General features: G+C 35.4%; 1 pseudogene; it reads right to left on the bottom strand.

Annotated features, from left to right (window-relative positions):
• Positions 1 to 8,783: 8,783 nt before the first annotated feature.
• Positions 8,784 to 12,390, bottom strand: LOC143638528 (serine-protein kinase ATM-like; annotated as a pseudogene).
• Between the last annotated feature and the right edge of the window lie 5,302 nt (positions 12,391 to 17,692).

The raw sequence follows: 17,692 nt of genomic DNA, 5'->3' as shown, positions 1-17,692 counted from the left end.
TTATTGCATGGTAGGGTAACTATAGATAATCATACTGTACATTTCAAAAAGCTAGAAGAAAGTATTTTAAAAGTTTTCACAATAAAGAAGTCATAAAAGCTTGAGAAGATAAATATGTTTAACCCAATTTAAACATTATACAATGTATACATCTATTGAAACATCACATGATACTACATTAATATGTATATTTTTATGTTTTTATATATTGTTAAATAAATGAAAAAGGATTCAAGTTTATCCTTTGATGTTTAAACTTGGCATCTATTGCTCATATAAGCTCTTTTCTGTCTTGTTGGCCAGTATTTAATCCATCAAGTGTGTGGTTGCCATCATGTACAAATTGCTTGAGTGCAATTAGGACACATTTTGTACCCCAAAATGTTGGGTCTCCATACAGAAGTTATGTAGCTAGTAATCACACTTACATGTAATTTACTCTTGAGTTTGACATAAAGGCCTTCCTTGCCTCAAGGTGGAGTCAATTCCTATGGGAATTTGAGCCTACCATGTGCTGCCTACTACCTTTCCATTAGAAACTCATTGTTTTTTATTTTATTTAATAGCTTTATACCCACAGAGACAAGGGTGAATTGCATTTATACATAATACACTTTGTTTTTAAAATATGTATGTAAATTTAATAATGAAGCTATAGGAAGTTGCAGGAGGTCTAAACAAGAAGCAACTAACTACTTGTAATAACAGAGCATCAGTGTGGTATCTCAAAATACCCTGGAGCCTCCTGAGGTTTATACATAATATGCTTTGACATCATGGGCAAGTGACTGTGACATTCTGTTCAAAATAACCAAAAACTTTTCTTAAGTATTTAGTGATCAAAGTTTGCAATTACACAGTGATCTGTGTGTCAACTATAAACTGCATGGTTCGATGATTTGACAGGGAGTAATTCCTAGAAGATTATTCTGTAATGATACTGTTTTTAGTATATTTAACATGAATTTTAAGAATCAAAAGATATTACTAGAGACCCATCAGAGAACCTGACCAGAATATTTCCCAGCATGATTCCCATTAGGGCATCTGATGTAACTGTGGTAAGAGAGAATTGTATTCTCTTTCTCTGAGCCTTGCTTGAAGAACTAATGTAATATTGTATTTCCCTCATTGCATAGTGGAAAGGAGCAAGAGGGCAGCTGAGTAAGATCTTCCAGTGATCACCCCTGTAGACACATCAAGTCAAACAGCTACTCATGCACCAAAGTACCTTCACAGAGCTAAGGAAATCAGATGAGAGACCATATTGCCTGCTTTTTGTAAAACAAAATGAAAAGACAAGAAGGCAGAAAGGAAAGAGTTGACCACGTAACCCCTCCCTCAACTCCAAGCAGCCCAGCGTGGAAAGAAGTGCCTCCTGCTTGGAGGGAGAGGGAATTAATTCCCTCATTGTATAATCCATCTATCTGTTCTTTTACCTGCAGCTATATTTCTTTTATTTGTCATTGATTTCTTTAAAAAGATTTTAATAGTTACTGATGCACCTGTATTTACTTATTTGTTTATATGTGGTGCTAAGAATAGAACCCAGTGCCTCACACATGCCAGGTGAGCACTCTACCACTGAGCCCCAACTCTAGCCCCTTGTCATTGATTTTAACCTTAAATATTTATCTTTGGAGGACAGAACTGACCCAGATTGATGGCAGCAGCAATGTGAGTCTAGTGAGTGCTTCCATTTTAGTCCATTCCTACCTATATAGAGTTACATATATATATATATATATATATATATATATATATATATATATATATATATATATATATATAACTAATGGCTTATCTTGATCACTGGGCAATACAACTGCTACCATTGTTGATCCCAATTTTATAAGATGGGTATAAAGTTTAATCCATTCCAAATTCCAATAGTCCCCCTCTTATCCAGAGGAGTTGAGTTCCAAGACCCTCGGTGGATCTTGGAAACCACAAATTTAATGCCTTTTTCTATTTGTCATGCTGTGCCCATATTTTTTTGCAGTTTAAGATGTGACAGCAAAACTAGCAGATTTCCTTTTCCTTCTTCACCAATTCACAGATACAAGATTCAGTCTTAATGTAGATCTTAGCAATTTCAGCATACAGATTTTTCCACCTTAAGTCAAGAACTGTCACCTTTTCATTAAAAGAAGCACTTTATGGCTTCTATTTGGCATATTAGAATTGCCAACATTTACTCTTGCACTGTGGGTCTCTTGGTAAGTATAATAAGGGCTAGTTGAATGTAAGCACTATGATAACCTGAATACTCCATCTGATAACTAAGAGAGCTACTCAGTGATAGTGTATATAGCATGGATAAAATGGACAAAAAGATAATTTATGTCCTGGGTGGGACAGAGCAAAACAGCATAAGATTTCATCACAATATCCAGAAGAGTCACATTTTTATTTATTTGTTTATTTTTTTTATAGTGCTGGATGTTGAAACCAGAGTCTTTGTACATGCCAGGAAATCACTCTATCACTGAGCCACATCCCTAGCCTAACTCCACATTTTTAAGCCTGTGAATTGCTTTTTAAAGAATTTTCCATAAATTTTTATCACTGCTTGTAACTTGAACCACCATAGAAAGCAGTGTGTTAAGGGAGAATGTTGTTTCTTGCTTAGGGATCAACACTGCTTTTCACAGGCATAATTGTATCTCTGGTCCCAAAATCATTACCTCAGGTAGGAAATAAGAATGGTAGGGTAATGTGTGGAAGAATGATATAGTTGTAATAGTATTCTCCCTGCCCTCAATACCCCATATCACCCACAAAAGTGGAGGAGTCTATCTAGTGGGTGCCTTTCTTTGGTCTTTCTCAAGTTGAGTGTGAGCACACACTTATAAATGGAAACTTTCATGCCTTTGTCTCCTGCCAATATTTTAGAGAGAGAATTAACACACCATAAAGTAAAAGCTTTAAAGTGTTCAAGTGGATGATTTCTAATATATTCACAAACCTAAGCAACTATCACAATCTAATCAAAGAATATTTTCACCAATTCAGTAAGAAACCCTGTATTCATTAGTAGTCATGTCCCATTCCCCCTCCCCCAGTCCCTGGCAACCACTAATCTACTTTCTGTTTCTATGGATTTGTCTATTCTGAGCATTAGTTATAAATGGAATCATATAATGTGTGATTCATTTCAGTTAATTTTCATGTATGATACAAGGAAAGAATTTAACTTTATTCTTTTGCACATGGATATCCAGTTCTTCTGGCACATTTGTTGAAAAGATCATTGATTCCCCCATTGAAATGTCTTGGCATCCTTGTCGAGAATCAATTGGCCATAAATATAAGGATTTATTTCTGGACTCTCAATTCTATTTCATTGCCCTGTGGGTCTATCTTTATGCCATTTTATTACTATAACTTTGTAGTAAGTTTTGACATCAGGAAATATGTGTCCTCCTATATCGTTATTCCTTTGGAAGAGTGTTTTAGCTATTTGGGACCCCTTGCAATTCCTTATGAATTTTAGGATCCGCTTTTCCATGTCTGCAAAATGAACCATTGGGATTTTGATAGGGATTACAAAGAATCTGTAGATCACTTGGAGTAGTAGTGACATCTTAATATTAAGTCTTCTACTCCATAAACATGGGCTATGTTTTCATTTACTTAAGTCCTCTTTTATTTTTTCAACAGCATTTTATAGATTTTAGGGTATAAGTATTACACATTCTAGATTAGATTTATTATTAAATATTCAATTTTTGATATCATTGTAAATGGAGTTGTTTTCTTTATTTTCTTTTGGATTGTTAATTGCTATTGTATAGAAATAGTGATTTGTGAGTTGATCTTACGTCCTGCAACTTTGCTGAATTAATTTATTAGTTTTTTTGTGTGTTTATTCTTTGGGATTTTCCATATATAAGACCATGCCATCAACACACAGAGATAGCTTTACTCCTTCCTTTTCAATTTGGATATAATTTTTTCTTTTTTGCTTACCATGGCTAGTAATAATGTTGAATAAAAATGGTTAAATTAGATGTCCTTGTCTTATTAAAGGTCTTAGGGAAAATAATTTCATACTACCATTATTGGGTACCATAAAATGTACCTTTTTATCTCCATTAACATTTTTTTGTCTAATGTCTATTTGAGCGATAATAGCACAGTTATTCCAGTTTTCTTATGGGTGTTCTTTGTCTGATACATTTTTTCAACATTTTGCTTTCCATCTATTCTCATCTTTGAATTTAAAATATCTTTCCTATAGACAAGATATAATTGGATGTTATTTTATCTACCCTAACAATCTCTGAATTTGTTGGATTGCTTGATCCCTTCACATTTAATATTATTATTGATATAGTTGGATTTATGCCTGTCATTTAGTTTTACTTTTCCATATATTTCATGTCGTTCCTGTTCCTCTGTCTTTCCTTCTCTACTTTCCTTTACATTAAGTGAATATTTTATTCATCTTAATTATTTTTCATTATTGTAAAGTTATTTTCTTATTGACTACTCTAGACCCTAGGGGCCTTACCATATGCAGATGTTCCTCAACTAATGATGGGGATACATTCTGATAAATTGTCAGTTGAAAGTATTATAAGTTGAATTTACATTTAATACATCTACCAAACATACATTTAATACATTTAAAACACCTACCATATTGAATATACCAAAAGTACATTTAATATATTACCATACATCCTAGCTTATAATACAGTAGACTTCAGAGTGTGGGTTGTTCACCCTTGTGATCATGTGGTTGATTAGGAACTCTGTCTCCCTGCCCAGCATAGTGAGAGAGTACTGTAGTGCTTATTGCTAGCCTTGGAAAAGATCAAAATTCAAAGTATGGTTTCTACTGATACATATCATTTTTTCACCATTGTAAAGTTGAAAATTTGTAAGTCAAATTATTATAAGTTGGGAACTGTCGGTGCATTTCCACTTTAGATTCTATTAGCAATAAGAAAAACCAAAGTATTTTTACTACTCTCAGACATCCAATGCAATATTTTTGATATACTAGACATGTGGGAATTTCTCACACACCAAGAAATCATTTCTCCCATGGACACTTGTGGAGTGTCCTCTAATGCAATTCAATTCTGACACTATCTTACCTGGAAATAGCACCAGATCCCACAGATTAAGGGCTCAGTTCCCACAAGACTGCTTCCTACTTCCCACTTCTCACTTCATGATGCCAGTTACAAGCTCCAGAATGTATTATCTATTTCTGACTAATGAGCTATAAACTGAGGGTTCCCAAGACCCCATCTTTGGGTTTGATTAATTGGCTAGACAGCTCAAAGAACTCAGGGAAATATTTATGTTTACTGGTTTATTATAAAGGATATTACCAAGAATACAGATGAACAACCAGATGGAGGAGACACATAGGGCAAAGTGTGTGAAGGGACATGGAACTTCCAAGCTCTTTCCAGGCCTTCCACAGTTCAGAACCTTCACTTGTTCCAGTCTGGATGCTCCTTGAACCTTGTTCTTTGAGGTTTTGTGGAGGCTTCATTGCATAGGCATTATTGATTATATCATTGGCCAGTGGTGATCAACACAACTTTAAGCCTCTCTTCTCTCCCTAAAGGTTTGGTTGGCGGAAAGTGGGATTGAAAGTTCTAACACTAATCATATAGTTGGTATCCCAGGCAATCAGCCTCTATCCTGAGGCCATCCAGGATTCCTTGGATATCAGTCATTTTATTAGCTTACCAAAGGACAAGAGATTCTAAGGGCTTTAGGAACTGTGTGCTAGGAACCAGAGGCAGAGATCAAATATATGTTTCTTATTGCATCACAGTATCACAGATTCATACTAACTTAATCCCAATGATATATAAAGACATTACCCTCTGTAGCTCTATTTCCTCTTCTTCCTCTTTTCACTGATATTATTATGTATATTATACCTATATATGTTAAACACCAAATAATATACTGTTACAATTTTTACTTTATTTAATTTTATGTCTTTTAAAGAACCTATGGAAAAAATAACAAGTGTAACAGAATGTGTTAGTCAGGTTGCTGTTGCAATGGCAAAATACCTGAGAAAATCAACTTAAAAGGAGGAAAGATTTATTTTGGCTCACAGTTTCAGATTTCAGTCCATGGTCACTTGGCCTTATCACTTTGGGCCTGTGAAGAGGCAGAACATCATAGCAAGGAATATGCAGTGGAGCAAAGCTGCTTACCTCATGATGGCCAGGAAGCCAAGAGAAAGAAATGGAGGGAGAAGGGCAGGGGCCAATGCCCACTTCATGGGCATACCCCCAATGACTGAAATTCCTTTCACAAGGCAGCATCTCCTGGAGTTTTTGCCACCACCCCATAGCACCTCAGGATGAACACATATGCTTTCAGAGGACATTCACTATCCGGACCATAATGCAGAAATGATTATATTAACTTATTTGCCATTTCTTGGTATTTTTTCATTGTTTATTGTGAAGTTAATATCATTTCCTTTCTGACTGATACAGCTTCACTCCTTCCTGTCGCGACCCCTTGCCCGCAAGGAAGACGCAACTCAGGAATCTTCTTTCAGCAGTTTATTCAGGCCCTTGATATTTCTTCTAATTCCTTTCTCTGGTCAGATGCCCCTCCCAGCCTTAATAAAGCATCCCAAGCCCCAATGCAAAGCTGCCACGTGGAACTTTCTCACAGGGTGCTGAGAAACCATGCACCAACTCTCCCAAACAAGGAGTTGTTTGTTACAGACCACAGTGGAGCCAGCGCCATCTTGCAATGGCGACCATAATCTGCAGAAACGGCTCACCACACCTTCCCACCACCTTTTTTTAAAAAAATGTATTTATTCTAATTTGTTATACCCACAGCAGAATGCACGTGTGTGTATGCATGCATGCATGTGTGTGCGTGTATGCTGGTAAAATAGGATAATAGGCCAAAGATGCATCTTACAATAGTTCTTTTATAATTTGCATGTGTCTCAATGAAGCTTTTACCAAAAAGAATCTTTGATAGAGCTGGATAAGATTGAAAAGGGAAAGAAATGTGAAAAGTGTAGATCATATTTATTTATTTGGTACTGGGGATTGGACCCAGGGGTGCTTTATCACAAAACCTCATCCCCCTTTTTTTAAAAAAAATATTTTTTAAGTTGTTGATGAATTTTTATTTTGTTTATTTATCCATAGTGCTGAGAATCGAACCCAGTGTGTCACACATGCTAGGCAAGTGCTCTACCACTGAGCTACAGCCCCAGCCCCCATATCCCCTTTTAAAAAAAATTATTTGTTCCTTTTAGTTATACATGACAGTAGATTATATTTCGATAGATTTATATAAACATGGAGTATATATTATTCTAATTATGATCCCAGTCTTATGATTGTATATGATGTAGAGATTCACTGTGATGTCTTTTATTTTTTATTTTGAGACAAGGCCTCACTAAATGACTGAAACTGTTCTCAAAATTTTGATCCTCCTGTCTCAGTCTCCTGAGTTGCTGAGATTACAGGCATGTGCCACCATGCTGGATAGTTCTCCCTCTTCTTTTGTGCTGTTATTGCCAAGTTAATTTATTTATGTTATGAGCCCAATGATACAATATATACTTATTGTTTTATAAAATCATTTCTGAAATCAGTTAAGAAAGGAAAGAAATGGTATGAATTATACTTACCAGTTATATATAATTATAATTAATAATAAATAATGGTGTTTATAATTTATATACATCATATAAATATAATATACTATATTAACCTTTATGATGCTGTTTGATTTTTTCATGTGTGGATTTGAAATACTCTCTGGTGTCAGTTTTTTCATACCAAAGAAATTTCTTTCATATTTCTTATTAGGTCATATTAGCATATTCTCTCATGTTTTAATCTAGAAAGTTACTTCTCTTTGGTTTTTAAATACCTTTATCTATCTGTCTATCTATCTATCTATCTATCTATCTATCTATTTATTTATTTATATGTAGTGCTGAGGATCAAGCCTAGTAAGTACCTCACACATGCTAGGCAAGCACTCTGCCATTGAGCTGTTTTTTGTTGTGATAATACATACACACACACACATACACACACACATACACACACACATACACACACACACACAATTTGCTATTTTAACCATTATAAATGTACAGCTCAGTGTGCAATCGTCTCTATTATCCATTTCCAAAACTGAAATCTATAACCATTAAGTAATAATTCTTCATTCTTTCCTCCCTCATGCCTTTCCAGTTTTGTGTTTACTTTCTATCAGTATGGATTTGCCTAGTCTGAATATTTTATATAAGTGCATACAATATATGTCCTTGTGTATATGGCTTATTTCACTTAGCATTCTTCCTTCCTTCCTTCCTTTCATCTGAATGCTTTCATTGGTAAAATTTCATTTCTTTTTAAAATTGCTTTTATTTTTGTAAGTACATGACAGCAGAATACATTACAATTCTTATTACACGTATACAGCACAATTTTTCATATCTCTGTATATAAAGTATGTTCACACCAATTCATGTCTTCATACATGTACTTTGGATAATGATGTCTATCACATTCCTCCATCATTGCTAACCCCCTGCCCCCTCCCTTCCCCCCCACCCCTCTGCCCTATCTAGAGTTTGTCTAATCCTCCCATGCTCCCCCTCCCTACCCGACTATGAGTCAGCCTCCTTATATCAGAGGAAACATTGGCATTTGTTTTTTGGGGATTGGCTAACTTCACTTACCATTACCTTCTCCAGCTGCATCCATTTATAAGGAAAACTTTCACAACCAACCTTTATAACTTACCTAGGCACTTTGCTGAGATATTTCACACCAGTTTCTCACTGAATGAGTATCTTTGAGTAGTATGTTGCTATAATCAGCTCCGTAAATACCATTTGATGAATCTCTCACTGTATCCATAATATAATTCAAGAGTTCTTTACATTTTAGCCTGTGTACTCTCTTTGTTGCACATTTGAGGAAGCATCTGACCAAACTACTGATTTCTTGGAGCTTTTTCTGTATGGAGGTTTGTGTTGGGGCTGATACATTTCATTTTTCTGTTCTTAGACATTCTATTTCTTTCTGAATATATTTCTGTTAAAATCTAAAAACAGCATCCCAATTCAAATATTTTCCTTGTTTGGAATCTGAATGTCTATCTAAATGTTGAGCTGTTCCAGGATCCCAAATCAGACATTTACATTTCTGAACTTTTTTATTTCATTCTGTAGCTCTATCATGTTCTAGTTGTCAGAAGCAAATAATCAGATCATTAAGTGCTAAACTTGTGGTTTTGATTTTAGAACATATTATCTCTTCTTGCTTCTGGTTTAAATGTGGTATGCTAGCACAATAATTTCAAGGTTTATGCACGTTGTAGTGTATATCAGGGCTCATTCTATCACTGGTATTCTATTGTATGTATATGCCATATTTTTAATCCATTCCTCTGTTGATGGAAAATTTAATTGTTCACACTTTCTTTTGCTTATTGTTTGATTTTTATTTTTTTTAGTGGGGTCTCACTATGTTGCCAAAACTGGCTTCAAAACCAAAACACTTTCTTGCTATGGGTAATAAGGCTGAACTGAGCACTGACATACAAGTATCTGTCAAGTCCCTATTTTCAGTTCTTTTGGATACATTTGTAAGAGTGGAACTGCTAGGTCATATGGCAATTCTATAGTTAAAGGAATTGACAAAGTGTTTTCCACAGTGGCTGTGCACCATTGGATATTACTAATAGCAAAGTGTGAGTTCTGATTTATCCACATCCTTGCTAACACTTTCAATTTCCTGGTTTTCTAAGAATGTATATTGAAGCATTTCTAGTAGGTGTGAAGTAGTATCTCATTGTGGTTTTGATTTACAATTTCCTGATAGTTAATGATTTTGAATTTTTTTTCTTTTTTGAATATTTTTTCATGTATTCATTATTCATTCATAAATCCTCTTGGAGAAATTTTATTCTAGTTTTTGTTTTTTCCTGTTTTTGCCCATTTTTAAATTGGGTTGTGTGCTTGTTGTTCAATTGAAGAAGTTCTTTATATATTAAACCCTTATCAGTTATGTGGTTTGCAAATATTGTTGGTATTGTGTTGACTATCTTTTTGCTTTCTCAATAATGTTCTTTGATGCACAAAAGCTGTTACATTTGATGAAATCTGATTGATGTATTTTGTTGTTATTGCTTGCACTTTTTGTATCATATCTAAGAATATATTGCCAAATGTAAGGTCACAAATATTTTCCCTATGTTTTCTTCTGGTATGGTTTGTATGTGATTTGTAACTCAAAGGTTCATGTGTTAGAAGGCTGGTCTCTAATGGGATGATGTGATGATGGGAGCTTAAGAGATGGAACCCAGCCTGAGGACAGTTTGGTCACTGTGGGGAGGGGGAGACACTAACTTTGGAAGGAAATAATGCTGATCTTGCAGAATGAGTTCATTCTCTTAAGAATAAGTTGATATAAAAGAGTGAGATTGTTTCCTATCCTGTCTATGTTTTCCTATCTTGCCATATGATGCCTCCCTATTGCATGCCCTCCCTCTACTGTGATGCCATTCACCATGAGATCCTCACCAATGCTGAGCTGATACCAGCTCCATGCATGTGAGCCTCCACTATTGTGAGCTAAATAAAACTCCTTTCTTTATGAAGTACCTGTCCTCAAGTATTTTGTTATAGTAACTGAAAATGGATAAATACATCTTCTAAAATTTTTTGAATATAATTTTATGCTTAGCTCTTTGATCCATTTTTGAATTAATTTTTATATGTGTAAATTCAGTTATACCAGCATCACATTTGAAGGAACTATTCTTTTCACATTGAATGGATTTGGCATCCTTATGAAAAATCAATTGGCTACAGAGATATTGTTTATTTTGAGCTCCTCCTTTCAATTGCATTTTATGTAGGTCTAATGTGCTTTTAGTACACTGTTTTGATTATTTTAGCTTATTAGTAAGGTTTGATATTTAAAAAGATGTGGATAGGGCTGGGGATGTGGCTCAAGCGGTAGCATGCTCGCCTGGCATGCGTGCGGCCCAGTTCGATCCTCAGCACCACATACAAACAAAGATGTTGTGTCTACCAAACTAAAAAATAAATATTAAAATTCTCAAAAAAATGTTAAAAAAGATGTGGATTTCCTTAATTTCTTCTTCTTTTTTTAATACTAGGGATGTAGCTCAGTGGTAGAGTGCTTGCCTAGTAGGCACAATGCCCTGAGTTTGATCCCCACCACTGCAAAAATTATTTTGGCTATTTGGGCCCACTTAAAATACACATGAATTCATGGATCAGCTTTTCCATATTTGCATAAAAACAGCCATTGTGACACTGATAGAAATCACATTGAATATATAGATTGTTTTAGGTTTGTATTGCCATGCTAATAATATTAAGTGTCTCTGTGTGCATTAGATGTCTCTATATTTTCTTTTTTTTTTAAAGAGAGAGAGAGAGAGGGAGAGAGAGAATTTTTTTAATATTTATTTTTTAGTTATCGGCGGACACAACATCTTTGTTTGTATGTGGTGCTGAGGATCCAACCTGGGCCGCACGCATGCCAGGCGAGCGCGCTACCACTTGAGCCACATCCCCAGCCCAGATGTCTCTATATTTTCTTTCAACAATGTTTTCCAGTTTTCAGTATGGAAGTTTTTCATCTCAGTTAAATTTATTTCTAGGTATTTTCTAGATATTATTGTAAGTAAAATTACTCTATTTCCTTTTCAAATTATTAATTGCTGATTTAGAGAAATAAAACTGATTCTTTTGTATTGATCTTGTACCTTGCAATCTGGATAAATTCCTTTATTAGTCTAATTGCTTTCTTATGGACTCTTTGGGATCTTCTCTATATAAGATCAATTCATCTGTGATTAAGGATAGTCTTATTTCTTCCTTTCTGATTTGGATGCCTTTTATTTCTTTTTTGTCTAATTACTATGGCTATCCAAATATGACCTAGTTTCCTTTATGATTTCTTCTTTGACCCAAGGGTTATTTAATAGTACATTATTTAATTTCCACAAAATTGTGAATTTCTCTTTTTTTCTGTTATTAATTCCTAGTTTCATGACCTCGAAGTCCTTGTTAGACTCTTTGGGCTACCACAACAGAATACCATGGACCAGCTGCTTAAACAGACATTTGTTTTCTCACACTTCTGGAGGCTGGAAGTCCAAGGTTAAGGTGCCAACAGGTATAGGCAGGGTTGTTTTTTGGCAAGTTCTGTCATCCTGGCTTGCAGTCAGCCACCTTCTTTCTGTGTATCTTCTACTTCTTATAAGCACAACAATCCTGCTGGATTGAGACTCCACTCTAGAGGCCTCATTTAACTTTAATGACTTTATTTTTTCTGTGGTGGTGCAGATCAAACACAGTGCCTTGCACATGGTAAGCAAGTACTCCACAATTGAGCTACATCCCTAACCCCCTTAATTACTTTCTTAAAAGTCTTATGACCAAATACAGTCAGATCAGTGTTTTATAGCTTCAACCTACAAATTTTGGGGGTACACAATTTAATCCATAACATCAGGGTTTTCTGGTGTTCTGTTTTGAAGGCAGTAGTAGTCCTTTTGTTTAGTGACTTTTACAAACTTTTTTGTATAGACTGTATTCCTTTTTGGATGTGGTCAGTGAAATCACTATTTAGCTCATGTCCAACTAATATTTTGACAGACATTCATGAATAGCAATAGCTTAAAATAGGAAAAAACAAACAAAAAACTCCAAAAGAAACAAAAAAGAAAACCAAAATCAATGCCCCTATACCAAAACACCTCATTTAGTCTTTGCAGATTGGCTCTGGGCTAAAGCAATCCTTCAGCACTTAACCAGGTTTGTTCTGAGCCTAGGGATAAGCACAACATGAAAGTTTAGATTCAAGTCTTTTCTGAGCATTCATCTTGCCAAAGGCATGCACCTGGGTTTCTAAATTTCTTCCTATATGTGGATGCTTCTGAATGCTTTATTTTTTCCCAACAATTCTCCCCAGGTTTTTCTCCCAGACTTTAGATGGTCTATTATCTCTATCTTTTGCTTCAGGTGTCTGTGGATTATTCTCTTTACAGTATTTTCCAGCAATACACACCACTTTTCCAGCCTGAGTTCCAAGTTTGGAAAAACAGAGAATAGCACCTTGCAGTAATCTTTCATGTTGCTCTCAGACAGGTTAGAACAGGCATACACAACAATTTGTGAATAAGCTTTGCTCTGCTCCCACCAGAATCAGAGACCAAGATCCTACACTGGGAACATGGTCTGCTGCCACTTCAAGGCACAAAGCTTTCCGCCATTTTCAAGTTTGCTTTTTCTTCATTCATGTTTGGTTGCTACATACATGTGACTGTTTTCTAGATTTATGACAAAATTGGTCCTGACAGTTTTTGCTTTTTTCAATATTTCTGTAGGGGACAAAAGAATGGAGCTATTCTGTAATTTTGTTGATACTATTTTTTCTTTTTGAAAGATAGTTTTTCTGCTCTTAAGATTGTGATTCTGCAATCTTTGTAATGTTTTGAATAACCAATAAAAAAATAAAAAAAAGATTGTTGATTGATAGTTTTTTTTAGCACTTTGAGTATTTCATTCTGCTGTCTTCTGGCCTATATTGTTTCTGGTAAAAAAAAAAATCAACTGTTATTCTTACTGAGATTGTCTTTCAAGTGATGAATCATTTTTTCTCTGTTTCTTTCAAGATTTCCTTTGCCTTTGGATTTTGACATTTTGGTGTGTCTAGATCTCTTGGCCTTATCTACTTTGAGTTCATTAAAATCATAAAGTTTTTCATTATATATGAGAGGTTTCAGTCATTTCTTTGGACATTTTTTCCTGCTTCTTTGCTTCTCTCCTCTCATTCTGGTACTTCCATTGCATTTATTTGTTGGTGTGATTAATGATGCTCCACTTTACATGACTCTATCTACTTTTCTTCATTCTTTTCTTCTCTGTTCTTTGGATTCCATAATCTTCATCATCTGTCTTCAAGTTTTCTGATTCTTTCATCTTCCAGCTCAAATTTACTATCAAACACCTCAGTGAATTTTTCAATTTCTTTTACTTTTCACCTTGAGTTTTCATTTTTTAAAATATCTGTCCATTTATTGGTTTTCTTTATTTGATGAGGAATTATCATCATACCTTTGTTGCTGTAAGCATAGTTTCCTTTAATTCTTTGAACATACTTACTGCAGGTGTTTGAAAGTCTTTGTCAGCTAAGTCTGACTTCTAGGCCCTCTCAAAGGCAGTTTCTGTTATGTGATTTTTTCCCTGTGTATTAGTCATTTTTTCTTGTTTCTTTGTATGTTTCATATTTTTAAGTTGAAGTTTCAACATTTCAGATAATATATCGTAGCAAATTTGGATATCATTCACTTTGCCTTTTGAGCCTGTTTTTGTTTTTTGTTTTTTTTTTTAGCTTAGAAATTCAGCAGGACTATTTTAGTACAGTACAGTCTATTTCCAATGTAATGTGAACATATGATGTCACTCTTCAGATTCAGCCTTGGGCATGCACACAGTCCCCATGGGATTATATACATTAAGCAAAGCTCTTTCTGACTGTGTCTTTCCCTGATCTTTCTGTTAAGCTGTCTGCCTCTGTTAGCAATATACCCAACCATTAACCTCTACTAATTGCTGGCTGATCGCTCTATTTCTAAATCTGTGACTTGAGCAATAAATTGTTTTACAATCTGATCAGTTTGGGCATTTTTGCAATAGCAGTCTCTGGTGCAATTTTTGGGAGGGTGCTGGCATTGAACCCAGAAGCTTAGACATGCTAAGCATACCCTCTACCACTGAGCTTTGCCCCAACCCTAGCAGTAATCTTTGAAACAAATTCTTGAAGCTTGTTTCTACCACAGAAGGGCTTTTATTCACTCTCTGATTTTCTGTTAAACATCTATGATTTAGCTTGTTGCTCTATTGATGCTAGAGTCTTCTCTTAATTGATTACCACCAAAATTTTCATTGTTTTTAAGAGCACCCTTACACTTGAATTCCCCTATACTCTGTTCTGAATAAATTCTCTTCTTTTGGGAGAACTTTGAACTACCTGTTCCAATGGTCCTGCCTCTCCCTTTGGGCAAAACATCTGCATAACTCTTCAGAACAGTTCACACGGAAAGTGCCCCACTTGTCTGGAGTGAATGCCCTGCTTCATGAGGAGGGGACTGCTTTGGAATTGTAGCCTCTGGTCTTCCTTTTCCTCTCCTGTTATGCAACCATACTGAATGAGCAAGATTGTTTGAGGGTGACTGAGACACTGATATTTTCAATCTGTCTTGCCTTGGATGCAACTTCTGCCCCATGGCTATGGGCTGATGGATAAAGGGTCCCAAAATTACAAGTCCCTTTTGGCTAAGACAGAATTTCTGCCACATGAAATTAAAGGGATGGGATGAGAAATGTTAGTGGCCTGCCTCTCCAGAGCAGATCCTGGAGCCTTCACTGGTAACTGGAGGGGGAGAGGGAGCCCTGTGCTGCATCCATATGAGGAAGAGCTTGGATCATGCTAAGCTGGGGGTAGTGCAAATGGAAGGAGCAGGCTGTGTTTCAAATGCTATATATTATCACTGTTCATAGTGAGATTTCATAGATTTTCTGGAATCATTGTATGCTCTTAGAACAATTTCCAGAGATTTCAAATGGTTGTTTTAACTATATATATATATATATATATATATATATATATATTTTACCAGTTATGGTTCTTTTGCTGGGGAGAGCAAAAGATGATATTAACTCCACCATTCTGGAGTTAATCTCCTTTGGCCATTATTTCTTCAAAATATTTTTTTGCTTTCTCTCCTTCAGGAATACAATTACACTTATGTTAAGCAAAATGAAGATGTCCCACAGTCCACTGTCTGTTCTTTTTGTCTTTTTTCCCCTTTTCTGCTTAATTTTAGATAGTTTCTAAGCTACCTACACTTTCTGTGTGATAAAGTTCACTGATCATTTTTCTGCAGGGTCGAATCATGTGTTATACCATCAAGCAATTTTTTTATCTGTTATCTTTTTTAACTCTGGAAGTCAGTATTTTAAAATCCATGTTTCTTCTTAACATACTGAGGTTTTCTTCTACATTTTTGAACATATGAAATAAAGATATAATAACTGTTCTAATGTTTTCCTACAAATTTCTTTATCTCTGCCACTTCTGGATCTGGTTTTCCTGATAGAATTTTGTTTATTGGTTGTATTTTATGGCTCATTTGAACATCTGATAATTTTTATTGGGTGCCAGATGTACATTTCACCATGTTGCACAATACATATCTTTGTTACCATTAATATTGAGTTTTGTTCTGGGACACAGTGAACTTACTTGTGAATAATCTGATCCTTTTAATATTTGTTTTCAAGGTTTGCTGGGCAGATCCAGAGCACCGGTTAGTCTAAGCATATTTTTTCCAACCATTCACTGCATGAAATCCTTGTGAGTATTCTAGCCCTTCATCCACAAGCTATCAGGTTTTCCCACTCTAGCTGGATGCAAAATAGACTGGTTCTGGACCTGTGGGTGGGCCAGTGATTGTTTCCCCTGCTCCTTTTGTGTGGTTCTTTAGGTTCTCCACTTGGAGAACCACCATTGTGTAGCATTAGTTTATACACAATTAAAAGAGATATTAAAATTTTAGGCATGCAACTTGTGAGATCTAATAAATGACAAAGAGTTATTGAGTAAAAATGCCTGTTATAGAAAATTCTCTTTAAAAACCTATTTCTGACATTTAAAAACCAATGTCAGTATCACTAAAAATAACACTGACATGAGCTAAATATTCCAAGAGCTGTCATCTTAAGATTCATTTAATTTGATGAGAAGCATTTGGTCCCCTGTTGTCTGAAGAGAGGACTTTATATAGTACCTGCTGTGTACACAGCCCATCTCTCTGATATCCTTAGCAACAACCATACTGCTGCTCACCCAACTGCTTCGAAGCCTCAGGTAATGGGGTAGAGGATTATGGAAACAGAAAATTCTGAAAATATAATAAGCTCAGCAATAGACTTCGGATTAATTGGTAACTTGTAGCCAAGTTTGATTATGTAGCACAGCGTCACATCCAATTACACTTATTTGATTTGATGATTGTATAAAAGTGGAACACAATTTAAGGTAGGAAGTTCTTGTGTGTGTGTGTGTGTGGTGCTGAAGATCAAATCCTCCTATATGCTAAGCATGTACTAGCTACACCCCAGCCCCAAGTTAAAAATTTGAAACTAGGATATGTAAATGCATTAAAGAGCCTCTCAAAACCTTCTGAAATTATAAAATTTGTTACTTTATGTGGAGGGTGTCCATAGCTTTTTCCAGATTCTGAAAGGACTGTCTGACCAAACTAAGGTTTAAAGCAACCTCAAATGATTTTTTTTTGAGAGAGAGAATGTTTTAATATTTATTTTTCAGTTTTTGGTGGACACAACATCTTTATTTTATTTTTATGTGGTGCTAAGGATCAAACCCAGTGCCCCGCACATGCCAGACAAGTGCATTATCACTTGAGCCACATCCCCAGCCCTCAAATGATTTTAAATATTGTCCCTCTCTTCTTTCCTACCTCCTTCCTATTCCTCCTTTCTTTCTTGTCAACAGTGTTCACAAAGATGTTAACTTTTGGCAGCGAAAATTATTATGAAGAAGTCTATTTAAAACTATATTGGTAATCCCAGCAACTCAGGAGA

This window comes from Callospermophilus lateralis, chromosome X (assembly GCF_048772815.1).
Source record: "Callospermophilus lateralis isolate mCalLat2 chromosome X, mCalLat2.hap1, whole genome shotgun sequence".
NCBI lineage: Eukaryota > Metazoa > Chordata > Mammalia > Rodentia > Sciuridae > Callospermophilus > Callospermophilus lateralis.
Note: the sequence above shows the minus strand (reverse complement) of the source record. Positions and strands in the feature narration are given on the sequence as shown.